Source organism: Patagioenas fasciata, chromosome 14, assembly GCF_037038585.1.
Source record: "Patagioenas fasciata isolate bPatFas1 chromosome 14, bPatFas1.hap1, whole genome shotgun sequence".
In the NCBI taxonomy this organism is placed as follows: Eukaryota; Metazoa; Chordata; class Aves; order Columbiformes; family Columbidae; genus Patagioenas; species Patagioenas fasciata.
Window position 1 is genome coordinate 16458985 of NC_092533.1, and position 7856 is coordinate 16466840.

At 48.7% G+C, this 7856-nt stretch overlaps 1 non-coding gene across 1 annotated transcript; it reads left to right on the forward strand.

Moving 5' to 3' along the window:
* Positions 1-4908: 4908 nt before the first annotated feature.
* Positions 4909-4980, forward strand: TRNAD-GUC (transfer RNA aspartic acid (anticodon GUC)). Its single transcript has one exon. It is a non-coding gene; the product is annotated as a tRNA-Asp (tRNA).
* Positions 4981-7856: the final 2876 nt, after the last annotated feature.

Consider the following 7856-nt stretch of genomic DNA (forward strand, 5'->3'; position numbering starts at 1 on the left):
GGGGAGGGATTTCTGGGTGTGTTTTTTTTCCTTTTTCATACCAGAGAAACATGACTGGTATGTTTTTCACCCTCTTTTTCTCCTTTTATTAAAGTCTGTGCTTTACGGTTCTTAAATTTAGGTCCTGTTTTTAAAATATTTGATGCCCTAGAGAACATGAGTTTTGCGATCTTGAAGCAGCAGGCGTGCCATGAAGCTGCCATAGACTTTTGCCTTCCAAATTAACTTGAGAGCTGATTCATGCACACAGGTGATGTTTTCCTGTTGAATAAAATACCTCATGTATAAACCGCACGTAATACATAAACTGCAACGACTCCTCTGTTGGAATTGTTCCTTATGTTTTGGAAAAGCCAAATTGCACTGTGCTGAGGTTACTGTGAGCGGTGCCCACCGGGCAAGAAGTCCGGGCTGAGGTCTGTGTGCTGGGGGTGCGGCTTGTGACAGGCTTACCCTGTCACAGACTGTTCTTCAGGGTTCACCGGACAGGTATTTTAGCCATCTGAACTACAAATCAGTGCTTTAAACTGCTGAAAATGAAACCCTGAAAATTCCATTGCATGTTGTATCTTCCTGGAGTCTGGCACAGGGGACCTCTGCACCACAGTCATTCTTTTACCTAGAGGAAATGACCTTGTAAGAAATACAAGTTCCTTTACAAGTTTATGGGCTGTTCATTTGTTTGATTTGCCTTTTTTTCCAAAAATAATGCAGAAATACCTCTTGTTTCTTTGAACTGTAGTATGCTTTTGTGGAAGCTGGTTTGCATTTCAGCTGGGGACCTTAACTGCTCACTGGTGCAGCCCGTGTGCAAGCTCAGGGCTGGGGTGAGCTGTGTGAACGACATTTAGTTCCGTCTTAGCTGTGGATCTGGTTTAAACACAGCCAGAAAAGTGAGTTCCTTTTGATGGAGGGCTGCAGAGCCAGCGGTGTTGCTGCATGACGGGCAGACGGTTTGGATGCAACCTCCAGGTGAACTGAGCGACGGTGTCAGGGGCGAATCAGGCTGGACCAGGCTCCTGCGGCTGCATGCGGGAATGGAAATGATAAGCAATTACAGGAGAAGCAACCTCAACTTTCTGCAGGTAAAAATTCCTCTTCCAAGGACACAACGAAGCTCTTCAGTTCCTGGAGGTGACTTTCTGGGGAACGACATAAACCTTTGCCACGTGGAAAGGAAATGTGTGTGCTGAGAGTGCTGGAGGTCTGAGAAATGTGTTTCAAGTTGAAGAACAACTTGGCAAATCTTTAACATGTGGGGACAGATTCCTCTGTGTTGTATGAGCACTTGACCCTATTGACCCTTTAGGTCCTGGCTGAGCAGTACTGACTGAGAGAAGCTTCTGGCCGTGGTTTATTGCAGCATTCTCCTTTGTTCTTCTTTATGTGATTATAAAGGAGGTTTACATATCATTCCTTTGCCCTAAAACAGCCTTACACATTGAGCGATGGCTACAGGGAAGTGTTCTAGCAGATTTTTGCATGACGAAACCCGAAAGGAAGAGGGATTCAAAATGGTAGTGTATTTCAAGCACATAATAAAATACATTCTATTAACGAAGGGGGAAGAAATACAGCACAAAGACTCGTTGCTGCAGAGGAATGCAAGCCTGGGAGCAGTGATGGAGCTGCTGTTCTACAGGGGAGTGCAAGGAGAGGTGCTTTGCATGGTACATGTGAAGAACTAATGCCCAAATTGGTGGCATTAGAGATGTTTAGGGGATAGATGTCACTGGAGGAGCTGGCTGTATAGCAAATTAAGTTTGCTGCTTTTTTAAAAGTCCCGTGAGTCAGTGTCACTGCCCTGGGAGCAGTGCTGGCTGTTAACTCCAGAGCTGCCCTTAGCTGCAGCATCTGACTCTGGTCTGAGCTTGCAGCCCCTTCTCGCTTTTCTGTTACGATCACGTTATTACGGGTTACCCCTTCATTTCCCTGGCCAAGTCCTGCTGGAGGTCATGGCAACAGGAACCAGAGCATTCTGCATTTTCTCATTTTGAGTAGATACACACAGAATCACAGCATGGACTGGGTTGGAAAAGACCTCAGAGATCATCCAGTCCAACCCTTGGTCCAACTCCAGTCCATTGACCAGATCATGGCACCAAGTGCCGTGTCCAATCTCAGTTTAAAAACCTCCATGGCCGGTGAGTCCAGCACCTCCCTGGGCAGCCATTCCAATGCTGACCACTCTCTCTGCACAGAATTGCTTTCTAATCTCCAGCCTCAATTTCCCCTGGCAGAGTTGAAGCCCCTGCCCCCTTGTCCTATTGCTGACTGCCTGAGAGAAGAGCCCAATCCCCCCCTGGCTAGAACAGCCCTTCAGGTCGTTCTAGAGAGTGCTGAGCTCAGCTCTAAGCCTCCTCTGCTCCAGACTGAACAAGCCCAGCTCCCTCAGCCTCTCCCCATAGGGCTTGTGTTCCAGTCCCTTCCCCAGTCTTGTTGCTCTTCTCTGGACCCGCTCCAGCACTTCAATCTCTTTCCTGAGCTGAGAGGCCCAGAACTGAACACAACACTCCAGGTGTGGCCTCCCCAGTGCAGAGCACAGGTGTACACCTCTTTCCAGGACAGTCCCTGGCAGTCATATCACTGACCTGGCTGCAACTTTTCCTACTAAAACCACATCTTATTGGAGCATTTCAGGCTGGTGGGTACACTGGAGAAGTGCAGCCTCTCTGGGGGGGAGGCTGAGGCTTTGCTCAGTTCTGCATTGATTTTGCAGGGAGTTAAATTTCACTTGAGGAACACCCTACAATGGCAGAATCTGATTCAAAATATTGACTGAGATCTACAGGTTTGCTTATCAGCTTTGAGATCAGCCTGCCACCCGTAATACAGCACCGTTCTCACTTTTCTGAAGGGGCTGTATTAAGTATATAAAAGGTTGTGAGGCTTTCGCAACCCAGATGTGCAAGTTGTCTCTGACATAACCTGTTTATGTACTTTTTATATCACGGGCTTTTGCAGGTTGCAAACTGTGGCGAGTTGATGATGTCACCTGATGGCAGACCATTGAGATTGGCCAAGGAAGGTGTAGGAAGTACAAGGATTTACATCAGTAATTAAAAACTAAGAGGAAAAGGCATCACTTCTTAAGAAACACTTTTCAAGCTGCTGTTGGAGAGCTGCAAGCGGGGCATGGGCAATGCTGAACCGCTGCTTGAATCTCTTTTCCAGGGATTACATTTACTTATTTTAGATTGCAATGGATTCATCTTTCAGTCTGGGTTATTTAATGGCAGCCAGTTGTTAGAGCCACCACTCCTGCACTAGGCTGAGCCTCAACATCAGACACCAATCTGCTGGGAAAGGAGATGAATTTCAGTGCTGTGAGACCCTTTGATTATAAACTTGTAGAAGGAATCAGTTCAGAAGCCATCCAGCCTCTCTGGGCATTGTCTGCACCAGGTGCAGAGCTGGAAGCTGCAGCTGTGTCAGCTGTTCTCAATCAATCCATTAGCACCTCTGAGTTAACACCCCGCCTGTCTCTGGCATTTTATGGATGTTTGTTTGTCGGCTCAAGTGCAGATCTGCATGAGACAGGAAAAACACGGCAGTCCTGCAGTTCTCACGTCCTTCTGAGGATTAGGGTTTGACTGTGATACCACGGGTAAATGAATGACATGGGGAATGATGGAGTAAAAAAACCTTCAGACAAATGGATATTAGTTCTGCTATGGGACAGTTAAAAAGCAAAACAAACAAACAAACCCCCAAACAACATCAGCAAAACCCCAACCAGTTCCAGCGTCCACCAGGAAGGTACTGTAGATGTTACAATCATCTTCCACATGAAATGCTGCAGCTCTTTGCTCTGATGGGGTGAGAAGGCGACCTCTGGGGACTTCATAAATGATGTGCAATTTCAAATTCTCCATTTTTGGCTGCTCTTCTCCTGTGTACTGGGGCCTGGCACAGGGAGGGAGGGCAGGGAGTTGCTAATGCAAACAGCTCCCCTGCCAGACCGAGAGAGGAGCTTCAGGCAAACACCGCGATGTGCAGGAGGCTTCCTCAGCACACAGATACGGTTACAAAACACTGCACAGCATGTTCCAGCCTGGGAAATTAATGCAGTGTTAGTTTTAAGCTGTTTGGTGACAGTTCACCAGCTGTGGCTGTGCTTTGGCGCTCCGTCCATTTCCTCTGTGTCAACTGCCAGCCCCCAAATTAGTCTTGACACAGGAATAACAGCTCATTTCCAACCCACGGCTCTGTAGGTGCTGCCTGGGCTGGGTGATTTCCCCCAGCTACAGATGCATATGACTGATCAGGAGGGGTGGGAGCCCCCTCTTGTCTGTAGCCCACGGCAGTGGCACTAGATGCTCACCCTGTGTAGTTTGGTGTCATGTTTTCCTCTTGTCGTCTTCAACTCTTACGAGAACTGGAAGTCTCTTCTACTGAGTTTTCCCTGTATCTCCAGTGTGCATTTCCTTGTTTCCCAAAACTGGCAGCAGTTTGGATGGAGTGAGAAATGTTTCTGAATCTTCACCAATATTGTTTTCTAAACTTTTTGCTGTTAGTGATGGATCTTAACTCAGACTCTGACACACCAAGCCCGTGAAAGTGGATGGGAGGTGTCATGTTCTCACATACATAAATGCAACGTCCCAAATTGCTTTGATACCAACAGAGCAGTGACTCTGCACCTAGGCTGCTGCAAAAAATATCAGCATTGAGCTTACATGTACATCCTATAAGTATATTATGTATATATTTGTGTGTTTGCGAATACTGAAGCCCGAGCTTGGCCCTTGCACAGGAGGCTTTGGGGCTCTTCCAGCTGCAGGAGAACGGGCGGTGTGAGCCTCTGCGCGGGAAGGGAGCGATAGCGGGACAATTAACCCGTTCTAAGGGGCTAATTAACGCATTCCGGGATCGCTCAGATAAAGGCGTTGCGCGCCTTTCGCTCGCTCCTCGTTAGTATAGTGGTGAGTATCCCCGCCTGTCACGCGGGAGACCGGGGTTCGATTCCCCGACGGGGAGAGACCGTCGACTTTTCCAGTCCTGCCGCTCTGTGGTCGGTTTTTATTCGTGCTCCTGCCCGTCCAAAGACGAGGCGGGGGTCGTGCAGCCCTCTGCGTCCGGTGGCACCCATGAAACCACCCGTGAGCCCGGAATGATGCGTGTAAATAGGCTGGAGGAGCAGAGGGAGTGACGGGCTCCTGGGTGGTGTAACCCTGGGCAATACGCATCTCTGCTCCCACATATCCTGTCCTTGGCAGGGTGTTGGAGTGAAACTGCTCAAATAAGCTCTCCTTAATGGTTTAGGCTTAATAAAATCTGCCTTAGGCCTCTACATTGTTTCTGCAAAAGCTTTCGTTGGTCCTTTTATGTCCCCTGTTGTCACGTTCTGCCCTGGTGCTGCTATTAAAGCAGCTGTGTGTTCCTTCACTGTACAGCACCCTGTCTGTAGCTGACACCGTTCCTTCTGGGGCAGCAGCTCCTGGGTCTCGCCTTCGTGCTCATCCAGAGGTCCTGGTTGACACCCAGTTGATACAGCAACGGAAACGCCTCCAGCTGGCGCTTACATCCAAATGTTCGCACCAGCGTGTTCCCAGCAGAACAGCAAAATATTGAGTTCAGTGCACTCTCGCTTGCTTGATGTTTTTCTCGTTTAAGGCTTGAGACAACTTGTAAATGCTTAAAATAGCGTGAAAATCCCTGTGCTGGCACAGACTCCCAGTCTTATTGGAAGGCTGTCTGCTGTTCCCCCAGTGTAAAAGTTTCATATGTTTCACAGAACTTTGATGGTAAAGCAGAATTTTAAATAACTAAAACTATATGACAGTTATCATTTAAAAGGAAATCCATAGCTTAAGGGTGTCAGAATAACAAGTGGATTGAAAAACAGGAATTGATGACAACCATCTGTCCATTAAGTATCCTGGCTTCAGGGGTCTCCTATAATATAATACTCCTGGTTTCTACAATTTTGCAGAAAGATATTAAATGAATCTTTATCCGTATAAACTACAAATAACTACACTTTTGCCAGGTTCAGTACATTGGGAATGTCAAAAGCTGAAAAACTTCTCTGAGCCAAGGAAGAAAGAAGCAGGGAGAAGGACAGGGAACTGCTGGAGAGAGTCCAGCGCAGGGCAACAAAGATGATGGAGCGAGTGGAGCATCTCCCGTGTGAGGAAAGGCTGAGGGAGCTGGGCGCTGGAGCTGGAGAAGAGGAGACTGAGGGGGGACTCATTCATGGGGATCAATATGGAAAGGGGGAATGTCAGGAGGATGGAGCCAGGCTCTTCTGGGTGACAACCAGTGATGACAGGACAAGGGGCAATGGGTGCAAACTGGAACACAAGAGGTTCCACTTGAACATGAGAAGAAACTTGTTCCTGGTGAGGGTGTCAGAGCCTGGCCCAGGCTGCCCAGGGAGGCTGTGGAGTCTCCTTCTCTGCAGACATTCAAACCCGCCTGGACACCTTCCTGTGGAACCTCAGCTGGGTGTTCCTGCTCCATGGGGGGATTGCACTGGATGAGCTTTACAGGTCCCTTCAACCCCTGACATTCTGTAAATCTGTGAAGAATAATGGGCAGCAGCTGAGCATCTGCTCCTGACATCAGCTCAGAGCCTGGCAAACCAGCACCATTCTGCATGTGCCGTTTTTGAGCTGCAGTACCAAATTTTTGTCACCAGGCCGCAGCACACAGCACATTCAGAGGGACACTGAGCAAGGATGGCTCTGGAGCTGCCGTACTGAGTTCTAATCACCAGACAGCAGCACAGACCGCGCTCAAAGAGCGTCACTACAGCCTTGAGCAGCCGTAACAAATGTACTGAGATCATGCTCCTCTTGGCATGCCTTTTGGAGGCCCAGTGTCCGGGAGCTGTAGGATTTTGACTCTCAGAACTGTAGTGTTAAACATTAACCTAAAGGCATCCTGGTCCTTGAGCTCAGGTCCCCACATACATGGGTGGCCCAGATGAGTGTGGAGGGAGCAGTGTTGGTGTAGTGCCAAGCTCCCTTTGGTATTCCTTTTGCCTCTTCAGTGGCCCTGGACCTGTAGGATTTGAGGGTCTCTGAACCCTAATGCTAAACCTAATTGCACCCAGCAAACTGGGCATCAGGTCCCCATATACGTGGGTGGCCCAGATGATAAAACTGTGCAAGGAGCCAAGTTGGTGCAATGCCTTGCTCCCCCTGGCATTCTTTCACAGACCCAGTGTCCCTGGAGCTGTAGGATTTGTGCCTCTTAGAACTCCCACCCCCACCAGTCTGTATACCCTAAATGTAGCGTAGTCCTTGGACTCATGTCCCCACATCCATGGCTGACACAGCTAGAAAGGTGTGGATGGAACAATGCTGGTGCAGTGCTGTGCTCTCCTTGGCATGCCTTTTGCAGCCTCAGAGTCCCTGGAGCTGTTGGATTTGTGTCTTTCAGAACCTTAACCTTACCCCTAATAGCATCCAGCAACAGGAACTCAGGTCCCCACAAGTGTGTGTGGCCCAGAAGAGAAAGGTGTGTGGGGAGAAATGTTGGTGCAGTGTTGGGCTGTCCCTGGCATGCATTTTGCAGCTCCAAGTCTACAAAGAGGAAACAACTGGTGGCTAAAGAAGGGCACCTTCTAAGCTGGGTAACACCAGGAATACTGGTCCACCTGCGAGACAGCAAATCAGGCATGCACACTTACCGATTCTAAGCATGGCTCTCTGGTGGCCAGCACCCAGATCCTCAGGTTCCTTGGACCCTACATGGCTGGGCATCAAGATCTGTCTTACTGAGCAGCTGGTCCTGTCTGAGGTTCACCAGCTGGTCAGAAACACAAGCTCGAAACAGGGAGAGCAGTCACATGGAAGAAATGTGATTTAATAACCGTATAGAACAGACTGCAGTGATGAAACAAGATT